This window comes from Onychostruthus taczanowskii, unplaced genomic scaffold (genome assembly GCF_017590055.1).
Source record: "Onychostruthus taczanowskii isolate IOZ18803 unplaced genomic scaffold, ASM1759005v1 scaffold43, whole genome shotgun sequence".
NCBI classification, from domain to species: Eukaryota; Metazoa; Chordata; class Aves; order Passeriformes; family Passeridae; genus Onychostruthus; species Onychostruthus taczanowskii.
Genome location: NW_024501792.1, coordinates 1,847,377 through 1,854,577, shown reverse-complemented (window position 1 = coordinate 1,854,577; position 7,201 = coordinate 1,847,377).

The following is a 7,201-nucleotide window of genomic DNA, read 5'->3' as shown; positions in this document are numbered from 1 at the left end:
TGGGGGCTGCGGTTTCACACATCCACTCTATCCAAATCAGATTAAATTGCCCATGAACTATGCAAAGTTGTGCTGCCTAACACAGTCCAGTTTATTCTTCACTACTCACACATTTTTTACAAGATGCTGTCACTACATTGATCTACGGTCAGGGGTGTTTTGTTGGTGGTGTGGTGGTTTGGTGGGGTTTTTTCCCTGTTTATTTTTTCATTGTTGCTGTTTTTTAAAATAAATCTGAAGCTGCCTTATCAAACACTTGTCATTAAACCAGCTCTTTTTGATACAAATAAATCATTTGGTGCAAATGCTGAAGCCTGGTCATTTTTCACGTGCTAAAGGTCAGTGCTTTTCTCTTCTGCTGCTGACCCTGCTCTCACAGAGGTGAGGCTGAGATTTTGAGCAGCCTATTCCATGACATGAAAGCTCTCATTCACCCCTTCCAGCAGATAAAAGGTCCATATTTAATCCAGCTTTTCCCAGAGAACGCTGTGCATCACCCAGCTCTGAGCTGAATCTGCAGCTCCTCACCCTCTGCTGCAGCCCAGGCTTCCCTGGTGATAGTGGTTCTGGCAGAAAATGAAAGCTGTTTGCCCCAGCAGGGTTTAGCCCATGGCTCCTCAGAGGTAAAATCCAGAGCCAAACTTCTCTGGCTGCTGCTCAGCACCAGCTTCCCTGTGGAGGCAATCTCAGTGAGAGGCTGATGTAGTTTGACAGCCCTTGATCAAGTTTGGGCTGTTGATAAAAGATTTTCAGCATAATCAGCTGAACAGGAGCTAAATTATTTAATTTTTTAAAAGGTAGATAATAGGAAAGTTGTAATACCTGAGGATTTTCCTGCATTTGCATAAACTCAAACCTTTCTTAGGTTTGTCTTGCCTCCTCTTGGTGAGGCAAACTCAATTTCTCAGCTGAGCACCCAGACTGGGAAAAAGAAAGAAGCATCTCTCCATATTGAATTCAACAAAAAAGAGAAAATAACTACACCTGTGAAGAGAAATAGGAATTCTATCCAGCAGTTTGCTCACCTCATCCAGACACTTGCACACTGAACTGAAAACCTTTCCAGTTCCTTTACCTTATGTAAGTTATGAGGGTTTTTTTTACCAAAACATGCTTTAAAAATATTCTAATAATATCTCCCCTTCTCCCCCGATTAATCTCAGCATTGGCTCAAGTGATAAATGCATGAGGTCACAGCAAAATGTATCTATTATTATTATTATATAAATTATAAAGAGCTGTAACTTTGCAGCAGTTAAAGGTGTGATCACCCTGTGCAGGGACACCCCACCAAGTGTCATTTCAGTGGTGCTGGCAGCTGCTTCAGCCCCTGAGTGATTTTGGGGCCCTGAAGAGCTGAAATTCTTCCCCAGAGCTCACCCAGTGCCAGCTACTCCTGCCTGCTGCCTCAGGAGTGGGCACACCTCGAGCCACAAATCAGAACCCCTTATCAGCAACAAGAAAAAGCCAGAAAATAAGGCTGAGGTAAGAAATTGGAGGCTTTTAAAGGAAATGGGGTGCCCACATCCTCCCCATGGCTTGGCAAGGTTGACCTGAGCTTAGCAGAGCCAGGGAGATGCTCTCAGGGAGTGAAAGGGCACCATGAAATGATAAAAAAGGGTTTAAGAACACTCAGTAACATCTCCCAGGGGCAGCCTAAGTGTGCACAGCAAGGAGGGCAAGTGTCGGAGTCTGATAAGATATCTCTGACCTGCAGCTGAGGTGGATGTGTAATTCTGACAGGTTATTGGCAGATTGCACACTTATCAATCTCTCGTGGTGCGGATCCTCCCCAGGACTGCTCTGTGCAAGGGCTGTGGCTGTGCCCATCCCTGATCCCACTGCTGGGCACAGCCACTTAGCACCATCAGCACTAAAAGCACCCTAAATCCCATCCTTATCCTTGGATGGTGCCTGATCCAGGCAAAAAAATCCCTCCTCAGTGGAGGACACCAAGATATCTCCAGCAAAATGTTCCTACTGCACCAAAACCTCCAGGTTTTTTCAGCTTCCATCACACAAGCAGCACCTTTTCCATCCCTTGCAGCTTCTTCCTCTTTCCCTGCTGCTCCTTCTCCAGTGGTTTTGCAATCCCCCCAGTGCCAGACTGCAAACAGGTTTGAGATGCTGTCCCCACCTTGCTGTCAACAGCCCCAGGGACACACTCAGGACAAGTAGAAGCTTGCTGGCTGTTGACACAAGGCCTTGTTGACACAGAAAGGGAAAAAACACAACAGACGAGCCATTCAAAGGTTGATTGTGTGTTTTCTGGCTGTGAGAAATGTATTATTTCCCTCCTTTATCCCTCCCAAAAGTAAAAAGGAGTTAAAGGAAATACCTAAACCAGAGCTGGCTCTACTGAAAGGCTGGCATTTCATCAGTCCCTGCCAGGTGAAGCCCTGGCTGCCTCTATAAACACAAACCCGAGGATCATCTCCTGCTTACAAAGCCATGAATAACTCCAGAAGTCACCCACACTTACAGAGAAAAGAAAAGGTTCTTATTCTCAGCTTCTCGACCCGAGAATTTGATCTAAAAGTTTCACTTGCCAACCGACTGACAGCTTTGCTGTGGTGCCACTTCAGAACGTTTGTTTGGTGATAACGAGCCTTTGTTATTAACAACTTATCCAAAGCCACAGGTAGGAAGAGATAAACTGTGCAAATAAAGGGATATCACACACTGCCAGCAAGGCTAAGCTTTGAGAAGGCTCAGCAAGGCTGAGCTTTACATTTCCCCTGAAAGAGCAACAAAAAATTGAGGGGTGAGCTGTGAACTGCTTAAATCAGTGAAATTCACCCCGGTAGAGAAGACACTCGGGACAGGTTTGAGATTTAAAAGTGATTTTCTTCACAGCCAGGCCAGGAGTTGGGAAAGGGAAAATTGTTTTACAGACAGGGGGAAGCAGCAGCTTCCAACAGTCTGGTGGCTCCAGTCCAAAGCCAACAGGAGCAGCTTGTGGATTGTGGCTGCTTCCAGAGCAGGCCTGTGCAGGCTGAGCTTTGGGAAGCTGAGCACAGAGAGGAGCAATCCTGGGGCTGCCATGGGCTCTTCCCACTGCAAACCTCCTCCATCAGCTCCCAGCAGCACCAGCTGCCAGGGGGATGCTTTAATTCCTCCCCTAAAAGGATATTTTCACTGATACTCTGGAGATGGTGATGATTCCAGACTCCCATTGACACGGCTTTGTATGAAACACCCAAGAGATGACATAATAAAGAGAAAAGCCACTCGAGGAAAGAAAGCTCCTGTATTTTTTAACTGCCAAAGGACTTCAGTCACCTCACAGACATTTCTAGGTGGCAAAAAGCTTTTTACATTTTACGTGCTGCTCACAGTTTGACAGTTCTGCTGCCACAGGTTCCAGAAATTGATATTTTATCCATCATTTTGCCTTGACACACGATACTAACTCCCTGATAGCGTTCTCACTGCGTTCAGGGCTCATTGTAACATCCTTCCAAGTGAGACAGCACAGGCTTTTGCTGGCCTGTGCTCAGATACATGAAAATTTATGCAAACACATGCAAATACACGTCTGCTTCTCTGTCAGCAGGATTGTAGGTACGTGTGGTGAGAGGCAATGGCCCAACAGCAGAGAGCAGGGCTGGAAAATCGAGATCTCTGCATTTCTTAAGAGCTTTTGTTCCTGTCAGTTGTTTAAACACTCCAGGCCTGTGAGTGCCTCAGGAAATCCCACTCAGGCAGCAGCCAGTGGGTGCTCAAGGAAGTGGCTGCAGAGATTTAAGAGCTCTGCTCCTCATCTCCCTGCTCATCCTGCTGGAGAACAGCACCCGTGCCCAGCGAGGAACCAGCAAAATACAAAATAGAGCTCAGAGTGAGCCCGAGGACGGGCCAGCCCCTGCCAAAACACGGCCTTGCAGAGCCACTGATTGCACAGCAATCCACAAATCATTTCACAGAAACGCGAAAAAGAACCTGCTGAACCCTCTCAGGTGGGAAAGGGAGCAGGAAAGCACTCCTTGCACACACCCACACGGGTTTGCTGCCCTAAAAGCTCTTGGAGACCCAAAGGGATTCTGTGTGTCCCACACAGGTGAGGTGAGCTCCCACCTGAGGGGCTTCCAGAGCTGTTCTGTGCCACCAGAGCTGGAGACTGGGATTGGATTGGATTGGATTGGATTGGATTGGATTGGATTGGATTGGATTGGATTGGATTGGATTGGATGGGATGGGATTGGATTGGATTGGATGGGATGGGATGGGATGGGATGGGATGGGATGGGATTGGAAGTCTCCCCTCAGGGCCACACAGAGCTGCCCCATGTCCTTGTTCTCACAGCAGCTGTTTCTGTCCTGGGGCTGGCCCTGAGGAGCTGCTCCAGGGCCCTCCCAGAGTGCTGAGAATGGGAGTTCCAGCTTGCAGGAACCCCCTTGGGGTTCTTGGCTTTGGATGTCCATCCCTTCGGGTGAAATCCAGCCAGGGCTGACTCAGGTTCTCCATCCAGGCTTTGCCCCTCAGGATCCTGCATGCCCAGGGCAGCAGGGTCAGTGGGAGCTGCACATCACAGAGGCTGCAGCGTTTCCAGCAGTCCCTGGGTACAGGCCCAGCCAGAGGCACAGTCTGGGGGTGTCTCAGAGCAGCATTTCTCAACCTTTTATAACCAAACTGTCACCTTGTGCTCTGTCAGCCCCAGAGGTTTCAAAGCTTGGCTGTGCTTTGAACTTATTTGGAATATTTACTTATTTATATAGCAGCTCCTTGATTTGCTCACCTCCTTGCTGGAGGTTTATTCACATTTTCTGTTACCAAAATTGAGTTTTCAACCATTTGAAAGCTCATCTTCTGCTGTCTGGCATGCTGCTCGTGGCCACAGGTTGAGAAACACTCTCAGCCCAGCCCGGCTGAAGCCTGGAGGAGCTGGGATGTGCTGCAGAGCCACCCTCACAGTTTTTATAGGAGGCAGAAGCTGGAGTTGAAACCGTTCCATAAACTGCAGATAAATCAGGGTCTGGCATTTCTGTGGCAGGAGTTGAATGCAGGTGTGACTTTCCCTTTCTTCAGCAAATTCCTGACCTGCCAAAAAATGTGGAATTTCAGGAAGCACCATCTGAGCCACCCAAACCACTCACACACACGATTATTTCCATGCACATGTGCGACTAAATAAACATCCAAATACATCAGGAATATTTTTATATTGACAAGCACAAAGCCCAGCCCTGGAGCACGCAGGTGTGTTAGGGGAGAGCAGCAGTGTGGATCCCTTACCTGCTCCCCAGCTTTTCCAGGAGGGGCCATGTGGATTGGCTGGTCATTGTCCAAATTCCTGATGCTGGGGTCTGCCCCGTGCTCCAGGAGCAGCTGGATGATTTCCTTCTGGTTCTTGTCCACGGGCAAAGCAGCTGCCATGTGCAGGGCTGTGTTGCCATGGGCCTAAAGCAGGGGGAAGGGGAAAAAAAAGGAGTAAAAAACCCAGATAAACTCCCTGGTGAGCTGTGCCATCTCCTCAGAATCATCCTAGAAATGGAGACGTAAAATGAGAGAAGAATCCTCATGGGATTTGTCATCAGGAGCTGAGGGGGAATCTCTGCTCTGTTTCTCCCAGCAGGAGGTTTGTGGATTCAGATTTTTTTTCTTTGCTAAAGCACCACAAATTATTGGGCTTTGATGCTTTGGGTGTAGGTGATAAATAGCCTTGAAGCAGGAACATTTCCTGGCTGCTGAAATCCCCCCTAAATCATATCCTGGTTGTTCTGAAATTCCCCCTTAAAGCTGCTGTGAAATCCCACCAAAATCACAGCCTCATGTATGATTGCTCTGAAATTTTGCTCCTTTAAACTGCTCTGAAATCACCCCCTAAATCACAGCCTTGTGTATGATTGCTCTGAAATCACCCCCTAAAACTGCTCTGAAATCACCCCTTAAATCATACCCTCATGGAAGCAGAGACCTGGGGAGTTAGTGGAAAAAGAGAAAGCTGTAACAGGCATGGAAATATTTCACTGGGAAGCATTAAATTGGATTACAGACACCCAACACATCACACTGCTGCCCACCACACAAAGCCCCATTTGTGCTCCACACATCCCCCCTTTTCCAACACTTCCAAGGGCCAGGAAGGTTCCAATTCCCAAGCTCAGGCACGGCTTGGCTCCAGTGGCAGGACTGACAGGAGGGACAGAGCTGGCTGTGAAGCCAGGCATGGATGGAGGAGGCTGCAGAAGCTCTGGTGCCACCAGACCGTGTAGAAATCTGTGCCCTGTCTGGTCAGGTATGACTGGTAACGGTTGTAAATGAGAAAAAGCTGATAAACAAAAGCACAAGGTGAAGTATTTTTAGTCTGCAAGAGTCTCATTGAGGCAGCTGCTTGGGTTTTTTTCTCTCAGAGACAATGATGGGTTTGTCGTGGCATTGGAATGGTTGGGCACAAATTGCAGCCTGTGTTGATATTGCAGTTGTTCAAATGTGAAATGAAAAATGTGATTTTCAGCTCCTGTTAACCACTCAGACATCAGGGTGGACTGAAGCAGAAAATAAAATTGCAAAAAATTAACAGTTTTTCTCAGACAAGGCATGTTTTACAAGCCCTGAACAAGCAGATCCTTGTCAAGTTTATTATTCCAGAAAGTCAAGGGATGGTTCAAGCTCTTTACAGGGTTTCTTGTTAAAATTGAAAGATCTGCACTTGAGAGCTTCCAGATCCAGGCATGGGCTAAGATAATGAGGCAATCTGACAAGGCCTGACCTCAGAGCCTCAGGCTGACTTTAATAGGTCTCATTTGAGACAAAGTGGGCTCCAGGAATCCTCCAGATGAAAAACACCTCCAAGGCTTCAATATTTTACTCATTATGAAAATGCCATGGAGAGAGATTTGGAGTGAGACAAGCACAAGCAGTGGGTGAGCCAGGGAAACCTAAACACGGCTGTTTCCTTGGCTTTTTCATGCTTTGAAGAGCTGAAAAATCCAGGATATCTCCCTGCCCCAGACAGCTGAGCAACAAGACTGAAGACTCCGAGTGATCCTATCACAGGAGGAAGCTCTCCCAGGATTGTGATCAAGAGACAACAGAGACTCCCGTGGACAGGCTCTCACCTGCCTGAAGGGTCTTTAAAGATACAGATGGAATGCAGTGAAAAGCCCTTCACTGGACAGAAAAACACCAGCTCAGTGCCACTACCCACAAACACAACCCAAAATGGGTTTTCTCCAGTCCAACAGAAATCTGGAGGGGTCA